We start from the raw sequence: 26,067 nt of genomic DNA on the forward strand, positions 1-26,067 counted from the left end.
GGGGTAAATGTATCTCATTAGGCTGAAACATGTCGACCTCTCTATATAGCAGTTATTTGTTTAACACTGCTTTTTGCACTGTTGTTTTACTTAGAATGCGAGACACATATTAAACTAGTAGTGTTTTCTACCAATTCTATTTTAACACACCACTCTATTTTCTTTTGTTAGCACTGCACTCCTTTCGATTGTTCTATCATCTGATTATGGTTGGTCTTCTTACTCCAATCTGTTGACAACCTTGGACCACCCTTGAGTGAAATCACTTCCATTTAGATGCTCTCTATGATCAAGAGAAGCATCTTATTTTGGATTGGATGACCAGATGATAAGATTGATCACACAGACAATTTATGGGTATCCAAATTTCTGCTCTAAGGTCCTCTTAGATTGCATTTGGTTGTCTCTTTCTTTTTCTTTTACTCCCTCCTCTGCTATGTGGGACTAATTAGCCCTCTATTTCATATTTCCGCTCAATTTGCAGGATTTTACTAGACCCCCAGTTCCTTTATTTGTTTTTCAATTATACAGGCTGCCCAACAATTCAAAGATGATGAAATTAATAATGCGATGGAAATTTCAGAAAGACAGCATCGTATGGCGATAGATAAATGTTATCCGGTGTTGCCTGTTTCCCCTTCCGATAACAGGAAAGATTTAGAAGAAGATCCCCTAATGTCCCATTTATTGAGGTTGCCTCTGCCCTATGCACAAGGTACTAATGCACCCCAGTTGTTACAGCCTGTTCAGCTGCCAGCAGTACCTCCGCCTGTTCCGGCTCTTCCGCCTTTGCCCCTTTTAGTATCTCCGCCTCTACCAGTTTTGCCTTTAACTTCAACTTCTTTGCCCTCATCTCCTGATTTTCGATCTCCTTTGCCTTCTGCTCCTCCTGCAATTACCGGTTCTCCTTCCACTAGTTCGCCTAATACCTTGTCCCCTATTCTTATGTCCAATTCTCCGTCTGTGCGTAAGCGTCTCACGGACACCGTCACTGGTATTCTATCTCCTTTCTTTGAAGCTTTAAATGTATCTCCGGCTTTTGCTTGAAGACAATCTCGTAGTCAGTTCCCAGATTCTGAAGAACGAGAAAGGTTGGACTCTCTTGCACGTAAATGGATCAAGAGGGGTCCCCAGTATAGTGCGTCTGATATTATGTCTACTTTCTCACAATGGAATGCGCCTACGCAAAGATATGTCTTTAATGTAATGTGCGATACTCTCATTAAAGAATGGGAGGATGTCAATTCGAGTCCGATTCCACAAGATCTGTTAGATGTTCAGACTGATTTCGATAAAGGACTTGTGGTGGGTTCTAAGGTTGAGAAAGCTGTAAGGACACTTATTTCCTATAGATCCTTGTTGTCCTCTCAGACTTTCCATGATTCCGATCCGTCGGTTAGACTGACACTGAAAAATTATCTCTTGAGAGAGGTTCCTCCAGTTTGGAAGAAGGAAGTTGCGGCCCAAGGTGATATTCCAGCTATTCCTGCTCATTTCCAACATATATGGGTACATGTTCCATGGAAACGATCTGAAGTATTAGCTCTTAAGCAGACTCTACTGGATCCTCATAAGAATCCTGCAGGTTATTATAAAGAATTATCACAGACGGTTGATGCTTGCATCATGAATCTAGCTGATATTGATATGTTGATGGGAAATGTCGTTCCACAAGCATTATGAGCTAAGATTCGTAGAGAGGATCATGCTCAAGAATTAGGTGGTAATTAGGCTGCTATAATTGCCGCGGATGCAGCTCAAGTGGGTGGTGCTAAACCTGATGCTTTAGTTTCAGAACTCCCTGGAAGGATTATTACATTAATGAAAACGATGATGCCTGCCTTGAGAGTTAACTGGGATAAATTAGCAGCATGCAAACAAAAGAAAGATGAGAGTGTCTCTGATTTCTTTACTCGTTTTGAAGAGACATTTATTGATCACAGTAGTCAAGATATGGCTACAGAGGGTGGTCAGCGATTATTTGTGGACAAATTTGTATTTAATTTGCTTCCTGAGTTGTCACACAAATTGAAAGATTCTGAAAGTTAATGGGCTGTTTCTTCTTCTGCTCAGATATTAGCTACTGCACAATATTATGAAAATAGAGATAAAGAAGAAAGAGAAAAGCAAGAGAAAAAGACGAAAGAACTGAAAACAAAGGTTCTCTTGCAACAAGCTTATCCTCCTCACTATGTTCAGCCTCAGTTTCAACAGCCTCCGCAGTTTCAGAGGTTGTATAAAAAACCTGAGCCATATATTCCGCGACCTTTGTTAGGACCTAATCAATGTGCTTATTGTAGAGAAGAAGGTAATTTTAAAAGTAGTTGTCCGATTTTATTGCAGCGCAATGGAGCATTATCTGCTCCACGAGGTCGTGGTGGCCTCCAGTCAGCAAACAGAGGTCGAGGTCGAGGTATGTCGACTCAAGAACAACGTTCCCTTCCTCCTCCTAATTCCGTGAATTATTTTGATCAGCAGAATGTTCGGTCTACACAGTATTATAATGAGGATTGTTATGTTGAAGGCGAGAATGAAAGTCTTCATACTAACTAGGACAGCCATGGACAAAGTAAGGGAGTTGTGTCGATTCCAGTAGATCAGAATGGACCCTATGTTAATGTCATTACAATGGGTGTTTCAGAGCCATTTCTCCTAGATACTGGTGCGATGAGAAATTCTATCATTCATTCCAAACTCCCTGGGGCACCTTTGTCTGGCTTAACAAATGTTTCTGTAGGATTTTCTTGTGCCCCTGTTCGTAATCCGGTTTCCTGCCCTTTGCCTATTTCAATTGGCCCTTATGATTTGGATGCTTCACTTCTTTTGACGAATGGTTCTGGTGAAAATCTGTTAGGTTTGGACTTATTAAAAAGGATGCATTCTTCGATATATTGTTCTCCTTCTGATGTACATCTTACTTTAGGACAGAAACTGATTTCTCCAATGTATTTGTCCAAAGATCAGTTTCCACCTGAATTGCTTTTCTCTTCCGTCAACACTTTGGGCCACGGGACCGAACGATGTGGGTTGTCTTGAGATTCCACCTTATGTTGTCACTCTTAAGCCTAATGTTGAATTGCCACGTATTCCGCAGTATAGAATTTCTACTGAAGGTGAAAAAGCGCTTTTGGAAATCATTCATGATTTGATTCAGAAGGGTGTGGTTGAGGAAACGAGAGGTAACATATGCAACAGTCCTATTCTTCCTGTTCTTAAACGCATTGATCCTTCTCAGCCTCCTGTATATCGTTTCGTAATTGATCTCCGGGAGGTAAACAAAATTGTTGTACCACAATTTCCCGTAGTCCCAGATATCACTGGTTTGTTGACGATGATACCTTCCACAGCGACTTGGTTTTCTGTTATCGATCTAAAGAATGGCTTCTTTAGTATTCCCATTGCTGAAGAGAGTAGAGATATTTTTGGCTTCTCTCTTGGAGGCCGAAGCTTCCGGTTTAAGCGCGCACCTCAGGGCTATTGTGAAAGTCCCTCTATTTACAGTCAAGCTTTAAAATGTCATCTTGATGCTTTTCATTTGCCGTCTGGTGCTGCTCTTATCCAATACATGGATGACTTGTTGATTGCTTCTGATTCAGAAGATATTTGCAAAGATGTGACTGTTGCATTGTTACGCCATCTGTTTAATCTGAATCATAAGGTTTAACCTTCAAAACTACAATATGTTCGTCGAGAGGTTACCTATTTGGGTCATCTCCTATCAAAGGAGGGACGACGATTAACCCCAGAACGAATTCGGGCGATTGCGCATATGTCTGTGCCATCCACACAAAGGGAGGTACGTGCTTTTCTGGGTATTACTTCCTATTGTAGGCAGTGGATCCCTAACTTCTCTCTGTTGGCCAAGCCTTTGTTGACACTCACTTTGAAAGATACACCACAGCCCCTCCCATGGACTGACGAATGTCAGAGGAGTTTCACTGACTTGCGTACTGCTCTGTGTTCTGCTCCTGTATTGGGTACTCCCGATTACAGTAAGCCTTTCACGCTCTACGTTTATGAAAGAGAAGGGTGTGCGTTGTCAGTTTTAACGCAGCGATTTGGAGACAAACAGCGGCCATGTGCATATTTTTCGGCTACGTTAGATCCGGTAGCTAAAGCATTGCCTAGTTGTCTCAAAGCAACAGCAGCAGCAGCGATTTCTATTCGACAGTCTGCTGGAATAGTGTTAGATAACACACTTATTGTTATGGTGCCGCATGCAGTGGATACCTTATTAAACCGAACAAAAACGCAGCATCTTACGAGTGCTCCTTTGTCTGGATATGAGTTGACGCTTTTGGCTAGTCACGTGCACATCAAACGATGTAATACTTTAAATCCAGCTACTTTGTTACCTCTTCCAGTAGACAAAGATGAGCAAGAACAACATGATTGTTTCCTCCGTACTGAGGAAGAGACGAAAGGAAGAATTGATCTGAAAGATACGCCACTAGAAAATCCGGATGGAATTCTATGGGTGGATGGTTCTTGTTTTAAGCTTCCTAATGGAGATACAGTTTCAGCTTATGCTGTTACTACTTTCATACAGTTGTGGAAATCGCACGTATCAGACACAATTCAGCTCAAGCAGCAGAACTGATAGCTTTAACGAGAGCATGTGTGTTGTCAAAAGGAAAAAGAGTGAACGTGTACACCGACAGTCAATACGCCTTTGGTGTAGCGTTTAATTTTGGGCGTCTTTGGAAAGAGAGGGGTTTCCTTACTTCCCATGGCACTAAAATACAACATGGTCAATTAGTGACTGATCTCCTTGAGTCACTTTCTTTGCCTGCCCAGATAGCAATTGTGAAGTGTAGTGCGCACAAAAAGATTACTGACGATGTTGGTCGAGGAAATGCATTTGCGGATGAAGTAGCGAAAAAGACAGCGAGAGATGCTACAAGTCGAATGTATGTTGCGGGTCCTGCGCATTGGGTTAGAGAGAGAGGAATGTATGAGGATACAGTGGAAAGTGTAAGAGCGATTCAGAAAGAGGCTACAGAGAAAGAATTGAGCAAGTGGAAAAAAAGTACAGGAATGTTGGATGAGATAGGATGTTGGGTGGAATTGTCTGAGCACCAACGTTGGCTGTTACCAGACGCCTATGTGCTGCCAGTAGTCACTATGGCGCATGGTCCAGCCCACCAAAGTGCAAAAGGTATATGCAAGCTTCTGGCTCCAGTGTGGCAAAATGAAGGAATCCCAAAATGCGCAGACACTGTAGTGAAACATTGTATTGTTTGTTTAATGTACAATCCGGGAAAGGGAACCCCAACTCCAGCAGGTCACTTTGCTCCTCCGACATATCCATTTGAGGTGTTGCAAATCGATTATATTCATATGGAGCGATGCAACAACCTGAAATACGTTCTGGTGGTAGTATGCGCCTTTTCAAGATGGATAGAAGCATACCCTCTAAAAGATAACACAGCCTTATCCACAGCTAAAGCTCTACTAAAATAATTTTTCCCCAGGTTTGGTTTGCCGCGCGTTGTCTGGAGTGACAATGGGAGCGAATTTGTGGGCCAAGTCATGCAAAAAGTTTGTGCGGGTCTTGGTATCAAGCAAAAGTTCCATGCAGCAAATCATCCACAGTCAGCGGGTTTAGTAGAATGCTACAACGGAACTTTAAAGCTAAAACTAGCGAAAGTTCAGGCTAGTACAGGACTTAATTGGCCCGATGCTTTACCATTGGCTCTTCTGTCCACCAGAACTGCAGTACACTCTCGTTTGGGACTTAGCCCTTACGAAGTGGTTTTTGGACGCCCGGCTAATGTATGGGGAGTCCCTCGCCCTAAGAAATACTCAGACTTACCATATCCAATGTTGATTGACTACTTGCATGACCTTACAACTAAATTGTGTGTTCTCCATCAACAGGTTCAGAGTGCTTTGCCAGAGGTTTCCACAGACCCAGGTCATTCCATTCGGCTAGGTGACTGGGTCTGCACAAAGAATTTCCAAAGGACGAAAAATTTGGAACCCAGGTGGAGAGAGCCCCGAATGGTTTTGCTCACCACGAGAACAGCAGTCAAAGTCGAAGGAAAGAAAAATTGGATTCACGGTGTGCATTGTAAGAAAGTGCCTTTGCCTCTTCCGTTCGATCAGTGGGTTCGTAGGGGTATTGGTGACTCTGAAAGTGAAAAAGTTCCACGATTCGTACCTTTTAGTGATGCACGTCTGAATGGAACATTGTCTGAGAAAGAGGACGACGACATTCTTCAGGAAGCAATACCACCACATCGTCGCTTGAATACAACCAGTCCGCGAACATTGTTCCAAGACCAAACTACACCGGATAAAGAACACTATAACCTAAGGCCTAGACTAAAGAACATTTAAGATTTCTCTCTCCTATGTAGTATTCTGTCCCGGTTGCAAGGTCACGCTAGGAGTCTTAGTTGCGACCTGAGTAGTGGCAATAGGCCTGCAGGACTTGCAGTGTCATAGGACGGCAGACAATCGTGACTATGTGATTGAGGAAGATTGCCGTGAGCATCCACTTAGAAAGATGGAGACTACATTAGGCAAAAGAGAAAGTAAAGATAAAAAGAATCATTGTAAAGAAATGTATAGTCGTTGTAGTATTGCTTTATGTATTATTATATTATTGTGTATTCTTTTGGCGTGTATAAATTGGATTGTTATTGCTCTGCAGCGAAAAGTTGTCTTTCCTTGTACCTCTTCGTCTTCTTCTACTGTCTCTCCACATTTATTTCATACACTTCCTCAACATGAACTCACTAGGAGAACTGAATATTATAATAACTCATTTGTCCAGTTGTTACATCAACATCAATTAGTGATAAATATAACTGACTGTTGGGTGTGTGGACTTATGCCACATACCGTAGAAAAAGGAATGCCGTATTTAGTCCTTCCGTTCTCCTATGAAGGTTCTGCTTGGGCTTATTTTGTTATCTTCTCCAATGCCTATCAAAGCAAATTCAGACGATCCGTTAGTTCACGTATTGGTGGTCCGGATTTTAGTCATAGTTCGTTGATAAAGGGAATGGTAGCTATGGCTAAAATCATGGAAAATAGTGAGATCTCCGTTGACGAAAGAAAAGCGTACACTAACTGGAACGTCACCCATTACGTCACTAGCCTTCGTGATAAAGTTAAACAAGGAAAAACTCCACCGATTTGGACTATACCACATCAGGGCAATTTCTGTTTACAGATAAATGGTCAGTCTGCTGACACCGTACAAAGAAGTAGCTGTTTCCACACATACGTCTACTCCTCTCAGAATTCACCGCCTCTAGTACCATCTCAGGGTACATATTTCATCTGTTATAATAGGGCTTACACGTGGTTGCCAACTAGTTTTTCCGGTACCTGCTATATAGCTTTCCTTCTTCCCCCTACATACACCGCTTCTGCAAATCATCATCGAAACAGATATGGCAGAGGGATTATTAATTCCAAGGACACAGCAGGACAAGAGGGAGGAGACTTCCTCAAAGGATTTCTTCCTTTTTGGGGTCCAATGGCCAACAGCAGAAATATAAGGCAACTGGTTTGTGTCGTAGAAACCACCATAGACATCACTGTAGGAGCCTTAAGTAATATCACGGCAGAACTACAGGCAGATCGTCTTATGACTTTACAAAACCGAGTTGCCTTAGACTTTGTTCTTGCAGGTCAAGTTGCTGTATTTTCATACCTAATGACGCTCCGACAGTATACCAAGCTATCTCTAAATTACATATAATCTCTGAGTCGATTCATCAAGATGAAGGAGATTGGTCATTATTGGAGTGGTTTTGGGGACTACTGTCCAAATGGGGTTGGAAGGTATTGACATTCCTTGGAGTAATTTTAGCCATAGTATTCTCTTGTTGCCTTTGTATGCACTGTGGCCCCGCCATCTGCGACCTTTGTGCTACTATGTGCATCCCTAAACCCAAGTCACAAAGAACAGAGAATATCAGAATGATGCTACAGCAACAGCTCGATGACCTTTTGGCCATCGACATTGACTCAGATTAAAATGTGAGTCTGAGTATCTTGCCTGAGTTCTGGCAAAAGGAGGGTCTGAGGAACTTCGATTTTCGATCGTGATCGTATCGACCCACCATTTTGTGCTCCGCCGCCATTTTCTGTGGCCCTCACTCAGGCAGCACGACAATCAAAGTCTTTTTCTGCTTTTTCTGCAGCTTTGTGTCAAAATAAGCCTTCTGCCTCTATTTGCAAAGCTGGTGTTAGGATTGGCCGAGTACACTAATCCCTATCTGGTTTTTCTAATCCCTGTCTCAACTATCTGTTGGTTCACACTATTCTCCTCTGACTTTATCTTATCGTCTGGCCTTCGCTGTCCTCTGCTAGCATTCTCTCGTTTCACAACTGTCCTCCAACACACACAAACGTATCTCGCCACCTGCAAGTTAGTTGCAGATCAGTTAATCAATTAGCTTGTGGGGAGGATGACAAACACAGTTGGAGGAAAGGCTTCTTGGAGACATCCGATACTTTTGTTTTCAAACCTTTTCTATTGGTTCTGTCCTGTTTTCCAACTTTTCTTATTGGCTCTTTCTTATATGTTCTTGGTGTGTATTTGGTTAATGTATATTTTACATATGTATATAAATCAAAAGGGGGGAGAAAGAAGGGGTTGTGACCCACTCAGCTTCTTTTTCTCAAATGTTCAAATATCAGGTAGAGAGTGGATCACTGGTCCTGAAAGAACCAGGGTTAGCAACAACAGTACAGGGTACTGTTAAGAAACCCTCAATCACGTTTTTTGCAGGTGGAAATTAGCGGTATGTTCGATTATCCGCTACTTGCTTAACAGCGTGACAGCATCATCATTGGGTTAATGAATGCTTCCTCCACCCGGAGGTTTTTCCTCTGGTTTTTTCAGTAGTGATCAGAGAACCGTGTTGGGTGTATAGTGAAGTGATTTGCAGTGAGTGAAAATTAAGAAACTCGTATGTAATTTTAATAAGACTGGGTTCGAGTTGGTTGCAAGGAAGCAGACAATTTAGGGTCTGGTGCACTATAAAAATGTGTCCGAAAAAGAGGTCGACATGTTTAAGCCCTATCTTGTGCCCATAAGGGTCAGGTGGGCTTTCATCAGGACCTTGTTTATGTGTGGAAGACACTAATGTTAGTAGGTCTCCTTGTGAAGAGGATGGATTATATTTTTCCACCAGCAATTATATGTTCGATTTGAACCTGTTTCAAAAAAAGGAAAAGAATAAGGGGTGAAAGAAAAAGGAACAAACTGTATTCAGTCAGTATGTATGCTGTAAGGATGTTCAAAACTCGAAGCATCAACTGTCGTAGCAACTAAAAAATGACAATACTTTTAAATGTAATTTAGCCAATTTGGCAATCAAATTCTTATTCACATGCAGTAAAGGCAAAATAAGCCCTCTTTTCTATTAGTCTGCAAATGCAAGAAAACCAAAGAACAAAGACACAGCATCCATTTTGTCATGAAAGTTGGAACAGGTTATATGTGCCTGGGAGGGCACTAGGTTTTTAGGCACTACAAAGACTGTTCACGTTGGGTTTAGGATACCATAAAAGCGAGTGTTACATAGCGTCCAGGTATCCTACCTACATGCCAGATTCGTTGGTTGCATCATTGTGTTGACCATAGGGAAAAGATTTAGGAAAAATAACGTGTAGGATATAGTACGTTCTTGATGTTGCTAAGTACATGGTATGAGAGAATCGCTTAGTTAAAGGGGGACTCACATTATTAGTAGTTGTCTAGGTACTAAATATATCGCCGCGAATATCACGGGGAAGTCTATGGAGAAAGTCAGGATGTTGCCAAAAATGACTAGGATGTCTAATGTCACTTAACGATAGTTGTTTCATGAAATGCAAAGTCTCTCACGTGATGCATTAGAGAGCAGAATTCAAACCATCAGGTAACTGACGTAGTTAATCTCGTTAAAATATCGAAAAAGGTGACACATGGAGTAGAAGGCATTATTAACATTCTGACTAGTGCTTTCTAAACGTTAGACAGTGTTACTATCAAGAGCAATGGTGCCATACGTTGCAAGTTACCACCATATTTACGGTCAAAATTAGAAAATTTCTCAACATTTTGAAGTAAACGAAAAAGAGAAAAGAATACCTTATATTCTCAAGTGGAGGATTACATCGGGTAGAAAAGGCTTTTCCCCGCTCTTAAAAAGGGAAGGGAGACAGGAAAAACGGAAAGTATTAGGAGGTTAAATACATTACGTTTCTTCATCGGCGTCCTCGTGTGTTTGGACCGATAGCTTTTAGACGGGAGTAAGTGACTTGTTCTGTCGCTGCCTCTCCCTACCCGGTATAGTTTGCACTGTAACCAGGTCAGAATTTAAAGAGGCAGGGGTATTCATGGATAACGAAAGAGGACTTTCATTATTGTTCCTTGGTCCGTGCTGTACATGAACGTGCATCGCTTAATTAATACATTTATAAGCAGATTGTGCAAAATAAAATAAAAGGCTTCGTTTGTAACATGGTGTTACTATCCATTGGAAATATCGGTTAGGTTCGGTAGGTTCTTTTAAGGTTGGCATGTTAATTTTTCGCAGAATCTTGTCAATAAAGTTCTCGTTCTTATACAAGGTGAAAAAGAGCAAAAACCAATTATTCCACGAAGAAAAGGTAAAAAACTTGCAGACTTTTCTTGTAACCTTCACACAAAACACTTTGCTTATAAACGAGGTTCACGCTTCTTGAAAGAAGGTGAAAAAAGGTACATATCTCTAATGTGGGGGACGTTGGTACTTTGCGTCCGGGGTGTCAGTTACCCCTGCCAGTCCCATGATTACAATAAAGTTAGTGAGTGGAGAAATCCCTTGTTCGTGCCGTGATTCATGGTACTTTTTGATAATGTGTTCAAGTGTGGCAAGGCTAGGGATTCCTTATTCATGGCGTGATTACAGAAAGCCAATTTTTGTAATTTTTATCCATGATATGGTTCTGGATTCTTCATTTATGCTAAAGTTCTTATTTCTTGATGCTTAACCACGGGATGTTATCGTTCAATCCATGTGTATGAGTACGTAAGCGGTAGACCCACCTTTGTTCTTTTTCAAACAAAATGCTTTCTGCATTATGACTTTTCGTGGTTAATGTCTCCAAAATCATATGTGCTATAAAAGAGTGTGCGCCACGGAGTGAAGTGGCAGTCTCCTGAGAACCTACCTCGTGTACTTCTGGGACAACTGTACTAGCTGCAGCTAATAAATCTGATCTTTTACGCGGACAGAGTGTCCCCGTGTCTCTGTGTAGCTAAGCAGGAGAACCCAGGAGATTAAGGCGTACCCTGCGCCGCCAGGTCCAAAAGGTTCTGATTCTTCAGGAACCAGATCCATGCAACAGTCATATTGCCTATGAGGGGGTAACTGGGTTGCCTTAACAGGATCAAAGACATCATGAAATTCCTGGTATTTCTTCGGGAGGTGATAAGAAGGTACAACATGTGTTGTGGCACAATGAAGTGGTGTCACAGGGCATTGACCTTCTTGATAACATGTTGTCATACATAGAGGTGAATCTAGGGTGACAGTCCAAGAAGCCCAATCAATTTTTGGAGTATGGTATTCCAGCCATGGTATGCCAAGGAAGACACCAAAAGTAGGGGTATCAATTAAATTAAAAATTGTTTCTTGTGTATGAGTATGGTCACAAACTAAGGTCAAAGGATTGGTGTGAAACCGATTAAGGCCAGAAGATAAGGCTGAGCCATCTACGGCACAGACAGGCTCAGGTTCTGGTTTGGTAATACGTGGGACTTGCAGTTTAGCTGCCAATGTCAGGTCAAAAAAGTTTCCGGTAGCCCCTGAATCAACAAGTACTGACAAGACCTGTCAATTCTGTGGGGACAGCATTAGTGTCACTCGGATTGTCAGGTGCCTGGGCACACGATTTAAAATGTCAGTAAGGTATTGGGAGATCTGGAAAGTGTATTCTCTCTGGAAGGCCATCTCTGCATTTTGCAAGAGTGTTAGTTTTCCTGCTGTTGCTCGGTAAGGCTTACACTAGCTACTGCCTTTTTATTTTTTGTTTTTAAGTTGCAGTCTTTTGCGAAATGTCCAGGTTTACCACAGTAAAGGCATAAATTGGCCTTAGGGCGGTTGGTCTTTTTCTTCACTAGATAGGGGACATCTAATTCGACCAATCAGCATGGGTTCTGATTCTTGCAGTTTGTCCTCAACTTCTTTTCAGTCTGCTTTTATCACTACTACCCTTGTTTCACCCTGGGGACATTTTGATTTTCTTTTGCCCAATATATGATCCAATTTGACCACTAGATCAATTAATTCGGCACAATCTTCAGTTAAGTCAACAATATGAGACAAGCTATCTTTTAAGCAATCTCTCAGGCCTCTATTGAAGAGTGATGTGCGCTTCTCTTGGGGCGACCATGTTTCAATTATCAACTTATTAAAAGTGGTGATGTATGTGAGAAGGTCCTTTGGCCCTTGTCGTAGGTTCAGTAACTCATTGTCACTAGATTGAATGAAGACATGTTTGGCAAATAAAAGTGTCAGTGCTGCCTTGAAGGCAGAAAAGTTATACGGAATGGGGTAATTACTCTCTATGAGAGGGATAGACCAAATGGCTGCAACTCCCCCCAGATGGGAAATCACAAAGGCAACTTTTGCAGTATATGATTGAAATATTTGAGGCTTACATAAAAACTGTAATTGACACTAACTCATAAAGGCAGCGTAATGCAAACTATCACCAGTACACCATTCATGATTGCCTAATGGTACAGATTCAGGGGTTGTTATTGTGACACGTAGATTAGATTCTGATCTCGAGTGGAGGTGCTAGGTGCAGTGTGGGATAACGTGTATGGTGATCCAAACTTAAGGGAACTAAGAATAGGTCATGGTTGTGTAGTATCCCTCCACTCTATGAATGGCTTGTGGCATGCTAAAGCTCCCTTGAGTTCCTAATTTTCTGTTTTGAGCTTTTGCATCTCTTCCTGAAGAATACGAACCATATTGGCTAATTGTTCTGTGTCAGAGTAGGATTCAGGTAAGGCTTGTGGTACGTCCATGACTATGTCGCCCAAAAGGAACACTCATTTTGTGGCTTGGCTTTCTGTTGCAGGCCACTCACCTGAACTCCAGGTGGTTCCCTTGGGACGACGTTAGTCCCCAAATCTCTATGGAACCTAATGCGGTAGCAGTGAACAAACACACTACGTCCATGTAAGTTCCCAAGGGGAAGAGGGTAGGAAAGAGAGAGTGAAACGAGAAATACCGGTGCTGCTGGTAGCTCTCCTTCTCTAGGATGGGAACTGCTTAGCTCAGGATAGACAGGGCAAGATTGCGAGGACTGGGTCAGGTAAAGAGATGGTGGCTTTAGTTCTGTAATGGAAAACTCAATAGATGGTTTCATAACAATGCTCAGTATTAAATTACAGTCAAACTCTCAAATACATAAACAGGAATCAGGCTTTGTGTATGTAACAGCTTTTCTAGAAGATTGTCTTATTCTATATTACTCTATATTACTCTTATACAGTTTTTGCTTGTCCTTCAGCTTAACTCTTGATTTATTGCCAAAGAATGCATATTAAATCCTGTATTTTGATGATGGTTCGTGGATTATTAATGTCTTTCAGTCTTTGGTTTTACATTTCACTTCTGGAGACCAAAGGTTAAAATCACTCTTTAAATGTCTTTCAGTTTGAAGGTGCAATTACTAGAGAAAATACATCTTTTCTGTATTGCTAATCATTGCTGTATTACGTCCTAATCCTTGCGGTATTTGCGTCCAGTATCTGCACTGTTTTGTTGACTGTTATCTGCTTCTGCCCTGTATTGCTTATTTGTTGTTCTGTGATTGTCTTTTGCTTCTGCCCTGTATTGCTTAGTTGTTGTTCTGTGATCGTTTTTTGCTTCTGCTCTGTATTGCTTATTTGTTTTTCTGTGATTGTCTTTTGTTCTCTTCTCCTTTTTGTGCCTTTTGCCTTCTGTTCCCTTTGCCATCTCCCCCCTTCAGTTTTCCCACTGCTGCGTCCCCTGCGGCCCCGCCCCCCCGCTCGCCCATTCATCCAATCCCCCCTCCCAGCTGCTCCTCCCTCCCACCTCCCCTTCTTATGGCGGCCTCTGAGCGGCCGGGCACAGCGGGTCCACCCCTGGCGTGTCGAAGGCGCGCCTAAGACAAGCCCATCTACACTCGTCCGCGCCTGGACCGCGCCCAGCGCCAGAACCCCTGGCCCCCACGAAAGCCACAACGCCCGAATCGGCTACGACGCCAGCACCCTCCACGCACTCAGCACCGGACGAGCACACACCTGCTTCCAGGCCACCACAAAGTGCACCCAAGGACCCTTCTCCTGCTGGAACGGCAGCTTCACCAGCACCAGAGCTGCCAACCCACCCACCAGGCCAGGACGCAACCACCTCAGATGCATTCTCCTGAACACCCGCTCCGCACGCAAACACGTTGAACTCTGGGACCAGCTCGACACGTCCTGCCCGGACGTCACCTTCCTGACAGAGACCTCTCAGCACCCGACATCGCCATAGCCATCCCGGATGGCTACAAGATCACACCACCTCCACAAGGCCAACAACATCTCCTTCGAAACCGGGACCTTCCCGGAGAGCTGGAAGCATGCCAAAATCAACGCCCTGCTCAAGAAACCCAAGGCAGACCCAAGGGACCTCAAGAACTTCCGGCCCATCTCTCTGCTCCCGTTCCCGGCAAAAGTCATAGAGAAGACCGTCAACAAACAGCTGACCCACTACCTCGAGGAGAACAACGTCCTGGACCAGTCCCAGTCCGGCTTCAGCACCGAAACGGTTCTCATCGCCGCCACCGACGACATCAGGGCCCTGCTGGACAACGGCGAGACCGCAGCCCTCATCCTCCTGGACCACTCAGCTGCTTTCGACATGGTCTGCCACCACACCCTACGCACCCGCCTCCACGACGCAGGAATCCGCGGCAAAGCACTGGAATGGACCTCCTCCTTCCTCTCCGACAGAACGCAGAGAGTCTGACTACCCCCCTTCCGATCCAAAGCCTCCAAGATCATCTGCAGCGCACCCCAAGGATCATCCCTCAGACCGACCCTGTTCAACATTTACATGGCCCCTCTCACCCGCGTCGCCAGACTGCATGACCTCAACATCATCTCCTATGCTGACGACATACAGCTGATCCTCTCCCTCACCAAAGACCCTTGCACTGGCAAAACCACCCTCCACGAGAGAACGGAAGCCGTCGCAGAGTGGATGAAGAACAGCCGCCTGAAACTGAACTCGGACAAGATGGATGTCCTCATCCTCGGATCCACCCCCTCAGCATGGGACGACTCCTGGTGGCCAACTGCCGTGGGTGCAGCCCCAACACCCACTGACCACGCACGCAACCTGGGAGTTATCCTCGACTCAACTCTCTCCATGACCAAGCAAGTCAACTCCGTCTCATCCTTCTGCTTCAACACCCTCCGCATGCTCCAAAAGATCTTCAGGTGGATCCCCACCAACACAAGAAGAACTGTCACCCAGGCCCTCGTCAGCAGCAGGCTGGACTACGGAAACGCCCTCTACGAAGGAGCCCAGGCCAAACTGCTGAAAAGACTGCAACGCATACAGAACGCTTCTGCACGCCTGATCCTCGACATCCCTCGCCACAGCCACATCACACCCCACCTGAGAGACCTGCACTGGCTTCCCGTCAACAAGAGGATCACCTTCAAACTCCACGCACACAAGGCACTGCACAACACCAGACCAACATACCTCAACAAACAACTCACCTTCTACACCCCGAACCACCAGCTCCACTCCGCCAACCTCGCCCTCACCACCATCCCCCGCATTCGAAGAACAACCACCGGCGGCAGATCATTCTCCTACCTCGCCGCCAAGTACTGGAACGACCACCCCATCCTCCTACGGCAGACCGAAAACCTCCTGACCTTCAGGAGGCTACTCAAGACCTGGCTGTTTGAGCAGTAGCAGCTACCCCCTCTCCCTCAGTGCTTTGAGACCCTTACGGGTGAGTAGCGCGCTCTATAAATGCCTTGATTGATTGATTGATTGATTGATTGATTGATTGATTGATTGCTGGAGTGCCTTTCAGTTCAAGCACTGATTGGATTCTGTGTCCAAATGCTTGCAAGGCCAAACACTGCCAGAATACTTATAATATAATTAAAGGTTAAATCTGTTACCTTAAAAATTAGAGGAAAGTAGTCTGTAGTCTGCGCACAGAGCATGAGATAACATTGAGTCACCTTTTGTGTTGTGCCTCTCTTACAGGAACAATGGTCTCTTGCAGAAGCAGGAAGGGACGCACCGGAGGAAGAGGAGAAACACAATGCTGGACAGAGAACTGGAGCTGAGGATCAGCGGGAGCCAGGCAAGTGATTGGAAGGAATAAACGAAGCTGCCGAGATCCCGAGCAGAACCACACTAGGTATGGACGGCGGACGAGTCTCCTTGATGCATGTATGACTACAGGACTCCGCTACCTCCGGGATCATTTCTAGCTGTCTAAATGATGTAGCTTCTAATTCACACCTGATGGTGGGAACCGTACGTACGGCTTCACCTTTGCACTCACAGCACACCTTAGCACGTGTGCTGAAAAATTCACGTGGTCACCCATTTTTTTTATGCACTTCACCAGTCTTGATCCTGAAGAAACCCTCAGTACCTCTGTTGAGGCTGAAACATGTCAACCATTTTATAGTGTTAATGAAGACCAATTTTATCTTCACCATATCCCCTCTTTGTTTTTAACCGTGCCCCAGGACATCAGGAATAAAGTTCCAATTGAAGATCCTAGAGGTTCTTCTAAACCACACTAAAATCACTTCTTTCACACAAAAACAAACACGCTCCACTCTAATTCAGGCATTAGGCAGCCCAGCTGGGAACCCAATGATAAAGCATGCTACCAACTAGGTTAGTGGATGAGGGTTCTTCTTCAAAACCTATTGGTTTGTCTCTTTATTCCTGTGTATGACATTGAGTCATCCTTGTATTTGGATTCCAATATCGGGTCCTTCCACTTTGTTGTTTATATAGGCACAAAACACGTGTCTTAATGTCAGTTGAGCAATGCTTTAGGAAAATAAGCAATTACCAAAACAAATTAAGTTGCACATGTATTTAAGGATTTCTAGATTCTTTCTGTGGAGGCACGTTGAAGCAATTATGATAATGAAGTGCAGCACATTACTCACAGAGACAGTTGAAATGTGACAGTTGAAATGCTGCACGTTTCTCATATTGTCAGTTGGCACGAGGTTCAAATGCTGTTTAACCAGTGCACATTTAAACAAGCCTTGGCTGCTTCGGCATTTCTCCCACAATTCTGTATAACAGAATTGTGCACAGTAAGCACAAGCTAATGCAACCAATAATTCACATGCATATTAACTACTTCATAGTTTCGACAAAGAAACACTGTGCCTACAGTAAAAACCTAATCAGGTTTACATCAGGGTTCATGTGGTTGAGCAGTTGCAAATGTGATGCTACCCATGACAACTGGCCAGAAGAGCTCAAATCCACCAAACACAACTATCCTGCAACTAGAAAGGATGTGGTGTAATAGCAATAAAACAGGAGACTGTACCATCTTCAAAACAGCACTCCGCTGGTACCACCGCCTCCTGAAAGAAACAAAGAATGCTCTAGCAGACTGCATAGAAGCAAGCACAAACCACAGCAAGGAGCTCTTTACCATTGTGAAGGAGTTCTCCAACCTCGCAGCCAGAAACCTCCTCCCAAGGACTGTGTCAAACCCTGGCAAACTTCTTCCATGACAAGATGTCAGTTGTCCACGAGAACTTCAAACTCCAACCTCCACCGTTGAAAGGCATCAGGCTACTCACACCCACTGGGGGTGAATGTTTTGCCAATGTGCAACATTCCGTCCATCATCTTGTGTGTTTTGCTGTTCGCCCTATGTGGGAAGGGTATGCCCAGACGTGGGTCGCGTGCTCACTACGCCACTGGAGTCTAGCTATCCTGGCTGAAGAGGGGTGAAACCCCGAAACCGGTCGTAGGATGCTTGATTCCGGTCCAGGGAAGACATGGCTTGGCAGTTCGGGCTGGACTGTTCCCATGAGGCACAGGGTCAAGACTGATTTGCATATGTCCATGTCTGAACTGGGGTGGCGTGGTGAGCAAAATAACGATGGATTAAACCCAGATTTGTGACTGGGGGTGAATGTTTTGACAATGTGCAACATTCCGTCCATCATCTTGTGTGTTTTGCGGTTCGCCCTATGTGGGAAGGGTATGCCCAGACATGGGTCCCGTGCCACTATGCCACTGGAGTCAAGCTATCCTGGCTGAAGAGGAGTATAACCCTGAAACCGGTCCTAGGATGCTTGATTCCGGTTCAGGGAAGACATGGCTTGGCAGTTCAGGCTGGACTGTTCCCATGAGGCACAGGGTCAAGACTGATTTGCATATGTCCATGTCTGAACTGGGGTGGAACCCAGATCTGTGACTGGGGGTGAATGTTTTGCCAATGTGCAGCATTCCGTCCATCATCTTGTGTGATTCTCTGGTTACAGACACAGACCTATGCAATACTAATACACGTTTCATAAAGTAGGATACTGCATTTCTAACTGATACTTGCATTTATTTTATATTTAAAATGTGTGTTATTTTATATGTACAGACCTCTATGTGAAAGACCGAAAAAAAATTACAGATTCGTTTTTTAGCCACATCATTGAACCTGTCACCATTGTGCACAGAACCACAGTGCTCGTTTTAGCAATAGACATTAACTAAAAAATATATTTTCATATACCTTTATTATTTTCGTTTATTAGGACTTACGAAAACAGTGTATACACTGACCTTGCTTGGTGTTTTCTCCACCATTTACGTATTCTCCCCATAGCTGCACCAATTTCAAGCCTACATATCAAGTGCATGTATTTTTATCATAGTACTACCCCATTTATCTGATATCCTCACTGTATAATAAAACCAGTGACCACACAATTACATTGCCTTTCTTAAAAAATAAGTCCTAACACCCACTACAACTTACAACAAATAACAACTTATTATTAATCACATAGGCAAAACTGGATACATTTACCAAGACTTGTTGTACCTGCAGCCTGTCTCTGATCACTCTGGGTTAAGTGACAGCTGGACTTTGTGTATTCCCTCCAGACAGCTGCTCAACAAGGGAACTTAGGTGTGACTTGATGGCTCTTCTTAGGAGGATAAGAGGGAGAAGCTGGGCACGCCTCACACTTACAATTGAGAAGGGTGTGTCTTGTCCACACACAAAAGTCTGCATGCCCCCTGTAGTGAGTGTGGAGCCAGAGCAGGAAGGGAAGGCCTCTCTGCACTTCAAAGACCCTTCTTTGAAGTCACCTCTACTTCAAATGCACAACTGCGTATAAGTACTGGGTCTCTGACCCCATCAAGTCAGTACACTCTGGACCTGAGACTACCCTGATAAAAAGGAGGACAGCCACTCTGCTGGACTGCCACTCTGGAAGAACTACTTTCTGCTGTGCTGACTGCTGCCTGCTGCCCTCTTCTGTTGAGTGAGAAGGACTGGACCTGCCTCTCCTGTCCACAGAGAGACGCCAATGGCTAGCTGGCTATTCTCATTCTACAAAGTCTCAGGTACATAACAGATTTCAACTCACCCTGCTTTTGCACCTAGCACCATTGGAAGTGCCACTGAAGTGTTCTGCTATACAGCACCGATGCATCTTCTGCTGCAAGAGCAGAATTGAGGCATGGCACTGTTGCAGGAGCAGGACTCGTGCATTGCACTTAGAACCAGTGCATTGCCATCAGATCCACCGCATCGGCACCACAGCATTGCCACTACTGCAGAGACACAAATCAACACATTCCCTTGACTGCATGGAAAAACCCAGTGCATCAGCTTCCGAATCATCGCTACTCGGAACCGGCACAATCTTTCAATTTACTACAAGGACAATTGACATGGAGGAGGTTACCAGTCTTAGTTGTAGGTGAATTTAACGCTAAACTTTCAAATCAAGCATTGGGAATTTATAGAAATGAGGAAATGGAGGAAGCATGGACTATCCCGTTGGCCTTGCTCCAATGTAACAGCAGGGCATAAAAATCAGGAATTATACTACTGGAGAAATTGAGGGAGCTCGGTTGCGTGATTTCTAACAGCTGAATGGAAGATGGCTGACTGGCAAGGCCCGCTAGTAATGATAATTCAAATATCTTGCTCTTGCATTGACTGGTCTGTACACACCACCCCTCTTGAATTGTGACTCTTTGTTCCAATACACTGCATAGTAGCAAAAGCAAACTTACAATTTGAAATGTGCTTGAACAGTTTTGTTAATAGAATAAAACAACAACGTTTTTTAATTGGAAGTCACAAATCCTCTCCAGTTGATGAAGAACGTTGTCTTTTTAAAAAGATTAAAATGCAGATAAGAAGAGAGTGTAAAAACTGTTTTAACTTGAGAAAAGTTAATAGGTACTTGGAAGACAAGGCCGTCTAGATAGAGACTACAAGAACAAGCATTTACAATGCAGTATGTCTCGCATTTGCGAGAGTATAAGCTATTGGCATTGAAAATGACAATGCCTTTTATTTATGTTTTGAAAACCAACACACATATAAAAGGCATTGTCATTTATAATAGGACCTTTAAAGGGGGGTAAAATAATTTTAAAACGTGAGGGTTTGGGAGGTTTCTCCCCAATAATGAACAAAACTAAATGCATAATAATGTAAAACAAGCATTGGCATTGCCAATAGGTCTCGCCTTTGGAACCTTATAAGTATTTAGTTATGCAGTACAATATCCTTGGTGCAACAACATCAACTGTTGCATGTCTAAACACTTATAAGGTCTCAAAGGCGAGACCTAATGGCTATGCCAATGCTTGTTTTTTAATCTTTCTAAGAATGAGAGGCTGGTCCTTGTGTGCACTGCCTTTGTGTGCACTGACCCTCGTCACCATCCCTCTACCCACTTTACGCCTCTCACGTTTAGTGACTAGGCATAAAGTATTTTTAAGTAGGTTAAAACAAATTGGCAATTAAAGTCTGTAAATCAGTACATTAACTCCTAAAGATGGGCAGCTTAGACGGGTGAATATATGTAGCACTTTACCATCTTCCACGCTTAAACACACAAATGAAAGGAGAGCTTTAGGAAGGTTTCTTTCTCACCCACGGAAAGCAACAAACGTCTTGCGAATCCTCTGCCATGGACCACAACCTCTCCTCCCCCCACAAAAGACTGGAAAAAAACTTTAATTATTTGATTTTTTTGGGTAAGCCATGATTTGATGCGTCTCCCCCATGGAATCACAATCATACTAAGTTTTGAAAGCGAGAGATGGTGCGACCCAATGCTTGCTTTAGCTGTTTATAAACAGACAAACCTGGTCACAAGACAGAAGTGAACCCCTCAGAGATGACTCTTAGCACCCGCAAACCTACTGCTATAGAATATGCGGTCTGTAGCCATGTAGCTCTCACACCAGGGCAAGCTTTATTTATTTTCAGATGCACCCTGAAAGGACCACGCCAGTATCAGGCACTGTATGGATAAAAGCAGAGCACACCCAGAGTGGTGAATGTTTGAGTTATGCAAGACCTACCCTGATGTAATGTGGCCTGGGCCCTCGCCCCTGAAAACAGGCTTCAAAGCGCTCTACCGTTGCAGCCCTCAGGATGGCGTGTGATTTAGTTATTTACAGACCATCCCAACCCTGAGATCATATACAATATGTTCCCTGACCAGTACATCTTCTAAGGCAGTCAGTGCGGCTCTACTGGAGAATACGTTGGTCATTTACAGGCCCATGCCGAAACGATAGCGATTCCACTTAGGCATTGCACTGGTAAAAGTAGGTAAGTCCCATGAGGGGGTGTGCTTCGTTTATTCAAGACCTACACTGCCAGGATGCACAGCCGGCTCCCAATTCAAAGGCATTGTGGAGGTATACCAAAGCAGCTCTCGGGAACGGAAACATTTTGATTTGTTTCCCCCCGCTCGGTGGTCAATTCTCTGAAGTACCGTGAGCGACGAGGCAAAAGCAAAAAGACATCCCCTTCTCATTGACTAATTAACCACATGTAACCTGTTGATAGCGAGTCTTCTGCAGGCCCCCGGCAGCACTGTTTACTACGCGCATCCATCTCCCAGCTGGGAAATCAGCGTGGTGATGAGCTGAAACAAGCATTGGCATAGCCAATAGGTCTCGCCTTTGGGACCTTATAAGTGTTTAGTTATCCAGCACAATATCCATGGTGCAACAACATCAAGTGTTGCATGGCTAAACACTTATAAGGTCCCAAAGGCGAGACCTATTGGCTATGCCATTGCTTGTTCAGTTTTATGTAGGGTAAACGTGGAGCAAACATGAGCACCAGTTACATTACACAAGGACATATTCATGTTTTGAATCACAGGATGTTGAGCCGACGTGAGCCTCGAACCTGCTTTCTCAGCTTGAAGGTCGGCTGCTCTAGCCTTAGCCACAACCTCGCCAACAAGAACGGAACCATTTTCAATATCATATACAACAAAGTCATAGTTGTTGCTTATTTATCTTATGCAACTTACAACCATTAACAAAGCCAATAGCCCTGGTTTGTTGTAGGTGTAATGTTACTTGTGTTATATATTTGGATGAATGGACAGAAGCGGCAAAATACCAGTGGGGCAGCACACTATGCTAATTACAGATTTTTAGCTTAAGTGTTTTAAGCCATGCCCTTAATTACATCGGCCACGCCCCTATGGGAGACCCCCCCAGTTTTCTCATCCCACTTAAAGCCCTGACCCCACCCCTCACAGTCCTCAACAGTTGAGAGAGCTTATCTGGTCCCACTGTTTGGGGTCACTGTGGAGTTACTGTTAGCAAGGTACACCTTGCGCTGCAGAGGGTTCATGGCTGGAATTAACAAGGTGAGCGCCACGGGGCTCTGTTCGTCCCCCAGGCTACAGCCAGCTCCAGGCAGATCAAACCCAGCCAGGCCTGTCCTCTGCACAGGAAACTTATAAAGTGGTTTATTGCAGGAAACGGAGCGTAGTGCAGGCCTACTCCTCTGCGCCTCGAGTTCACATCTCCATCCGGCAGAACGAGCTTAGATTCACTCGGAATCCCTCAGCACAGGGAGCGCGGGGACCCTCTGGCAAGAAGACCTGCAGAGGGTGTATGCTTTCAGGGGACCGGGGGGGCACCAGCTACAGGCCAGGCTCCGGATTCTACTCCCCGTACAACCCCCTCTCCCCATAAAAAACCAGCGCAGTCACATTGGAGGAAGCCCGCTCTGCAGTCCGAATGCATGCACGTCCTGCCGCCAGCGCGCGGTGTGATCTTATGAATGTCACACCGTATTACCCCATCCACTGCAGCTACTTTTCAAACTGTGGCTAAAAGTAGTAAACACCACAGAAAGGAAACGACGGTCCTCTTCAGTGGTTAGTTACAAAAATCTGGCAATCTGAAGTCGCACACACTGGACAAAAAATTATGGGTGTGCAAAGTTACAAAGTTTATTTTTTGTATTTTTTTGGCAACGGTTCTGAAGTTGTGCTTGCAAAGTTTTTCATAGCGCCACTTACTTGTGTGGAAGCCGTTACCTTTGCAATAATGTAATTGCTGCAGGTATGCCTATCTAACACTAACAAAGTAGTACGGAATAAAACATGCCCCAAGTAAACACTTATTTTCTTGTGCAAGGCCATAAGGTTTTTAAAAAAACTGTCCAAGAGTTAAACTTGCAAAGAAATATTCTGCATAGACCTTCTTTCTAGGTTGACTAGTTTGATTAAATGAGAGAGAAAGGTGTCTTACTGTCTGGTGAAAGTTTTTTCATAATGTGGAAATGGGTGCTGTTGGGCAGTGCCGGAAATGGAAAACATTTACTCCGGGTCCGGGAAGCCCTAAATTGGGGTTCAAGGTGTGGCGGTGGAAAGGGGGTGGGGTCACGAGAACAGAGTCTGGCAGTCAACTTAAACATTTTTTGTTGAACTCTACAGCAAAGAAATAGTTCACAAGAAGGACAAATGTGACTGCAAATCTGTTCTCAGTGAATCACAGAGGCTATGTTTAAAAAAGCACTTTATGGGTTGAGGCACCTGCTGCAGAGAACTTGGGTTCCCAGCGAGTTTCCAGGACTAATAACGGTAAAATAGCTCTGGTGGTCAATGCACTTGCAGAAGAGATGTGTGCTTTGTCTCGTCACTGTTCTGAGACATAGTAGCACAGAGGTTTAATGTGCTTACTGCAAATCAGTTTGTGAAGCCTACAGATTACTTTCTTGTATTTCATATATCTAGGTAAGTGGGTAACTACTTTTGACACCGAGATCCTTTTGTACTTGAAGTTCATAAATTCCAATCCTTTTAATACAGCACAGTGGTCTATGAAGCCGCATCAAGGAGCTACATGTAACCTGCAATGCAGGGATTTAGAACCCTAATGTTTTTTTCTCAATGTTTCATTACTCTAAGGTTGCTTAAAGGGTTCATTTGGGTAGCAATAAAGTCTTATTAGCATAGAGAACCCCAACCACTCCGTTGCGTTTTAAATCCTGACTTCCTGTTTTTCCTGTCCACGCTATCATAACATATATTGCCTTATGAATGATGTGACTTCTACACCTTGTAACTCTCATTGTCAATTGTAACATTTTCTGTACATTTATTTACATACTTGTATGATTTGTTGTCTCTTTATAATGTGTGCCATTTAAAGCGTTCTGACACCCTACATTGGGATGAGCAGCACTATAAAAATAATTAAATTAAAATAAATTAGTGCTATTTAAATTATTTGTTTAATTACTCATAGAGACAGAGCAATCTGACATTTTTACAGTGCATGAATATCTCTTGAACACAGCCTAAAACCTGCCTCCAAATCATAGTTTCTCAAAAGTACATGTGAAGTGCTAACAAGCTGTGTGTCTTTCTTTTCCTGCATAGCATTGTCATCTAGGAGTTAGTGTTCAGAAAGCACCCAGCCAGGATGATACTCCAACGAGATTAGGGCTGATGGCCCTTTAAATCAGCTCTTTGTTTTGGGCCCAGATCAAAGTGAAACAAGTATTGGCCGCGCAGCCTTAAGCGCGGCCGTGAAAGTAATCGCGATCAAAGTTGATCGCGATCACGAGGACGGGCACACTGTGTGGTAAGCACGCGAGTGGTGCGCGCGCAGCCGTGATTGGCAGCTGCGCGCATGCACGCTCGCGTGAACGCAAGCGTTAGGCCAGCGCTGGTAGCGCTTTGAAAATCCCGTATACAAAATGTCTCGCCTGGGACAGCGCATGCGCTGTCTCAGGCAAGACCTAAAAAACAGTTTTAAACAACAGGGCCGCGAAAGTTAAAGAGCACTCATGCATGCGCCGAGAGCAGGGACACACAGCGTTTAACTTGCGGGAGCAAGCGTGGTAATTGCCAACACATGGCGCCACCGCTCGCTACCGCAAGCTAATCACCAAACGTGCACGCGCTGCAATGCAAAGCGTTCACATTTTTGGCCCAAAAAAACGATCGATTTGAAGAGGTCCCTTCCTAAGCAGCGCATGCGCGCAGCGTAGACGAAACCTAAACAGGGAGATAGGGCATTCTCACCCCTAAAAAAGAAAGAAAGAAATAACATTCATTTAAAATTACTAATATATTATATATTTGAACATTTTTTTTATATATTTAAGTATGCAAAGATTTAAGTTACCTTTAATAAACGTACCTTGCGTGGTAAATGCATGCTGTTTGCACTAATCATGTGCTCAGCCAGAGTACCTCTATCGTTTCAATCCCCGAAAGGTAGTACAGAGAATAATCATTGCGTCGATAAATTGTATGCCACTGGAAAAATCAATTTCCGTCACTGAAGCAGTGTCCCAACCAGAACAGTGGCTTGGACACTCCGGCGATCCGACACCTTCAGTAGCGGACCAGAAATATTTTTATATGATTTTTGTTTGACTTGTCTGTTCCAGGCCTGTGTTTACACTGACCTCGGGGAAAATATTGCTATAGTCGATACTGGCGCCATCTCCTGGAAGAGGCTAACATTTCGAGATGAAGTCCTGGTTCGTTTTGGACCAGGTTACACT

General features: G+C 44.0%; 1 protein-coding gene and 1 long non-coding RNA gene across 6 annotated transcripts in view; one reads left to right on the top strand and one right to left on the bottom strand.

Annotated features, from left to right (window-relative positions):
* The window catches only part of IL1RAPL1 (interleukin 1 receptor accessory protein like 1), a 2,372,066-nt gene that overhangs the window by 425,303 nt on the left and 1,920,696 nt on the right, over positions 1-26,067 (bottom strand). The window lies entirely within an intron of this gene.
* LOC146805257 (uncharacterized) overlaps positions 1-26,067 on the top strand; it is a 312,230-nt gene that overhangs the window by 121,789 nt on the left and 164,374 nt on the right. For 3 of the 5 annotated variants that reach the window (XR_014967817.1, XR_014967819.1, XR_014967818.1), the window contains exon 3: positions 16,254-16,410. This is a non-coding gene — a long non-coding RNA (uncharacterized LOC146805257). The remainder of the gene's footprint in view (positions 1-16,253; positions 16,411-26,067) is intronic. The other 2 variants (XR_014967815.1, XR_014967816.1) reach the window with 1 other exon arrangement.

Source organism: Triturus cristatus, chromosome 8 (assembly GCF_964204655.1).
Source record: "Triturus cristatus chromosome 8, aTriCri1.1, whole genome shotgun sequence".
Lineage (NCBI taxonomy): Eukaryota > Metazoa > Chordata > Amphibia > Caudata > Salamandridae > Triturus > Triturus cristatus.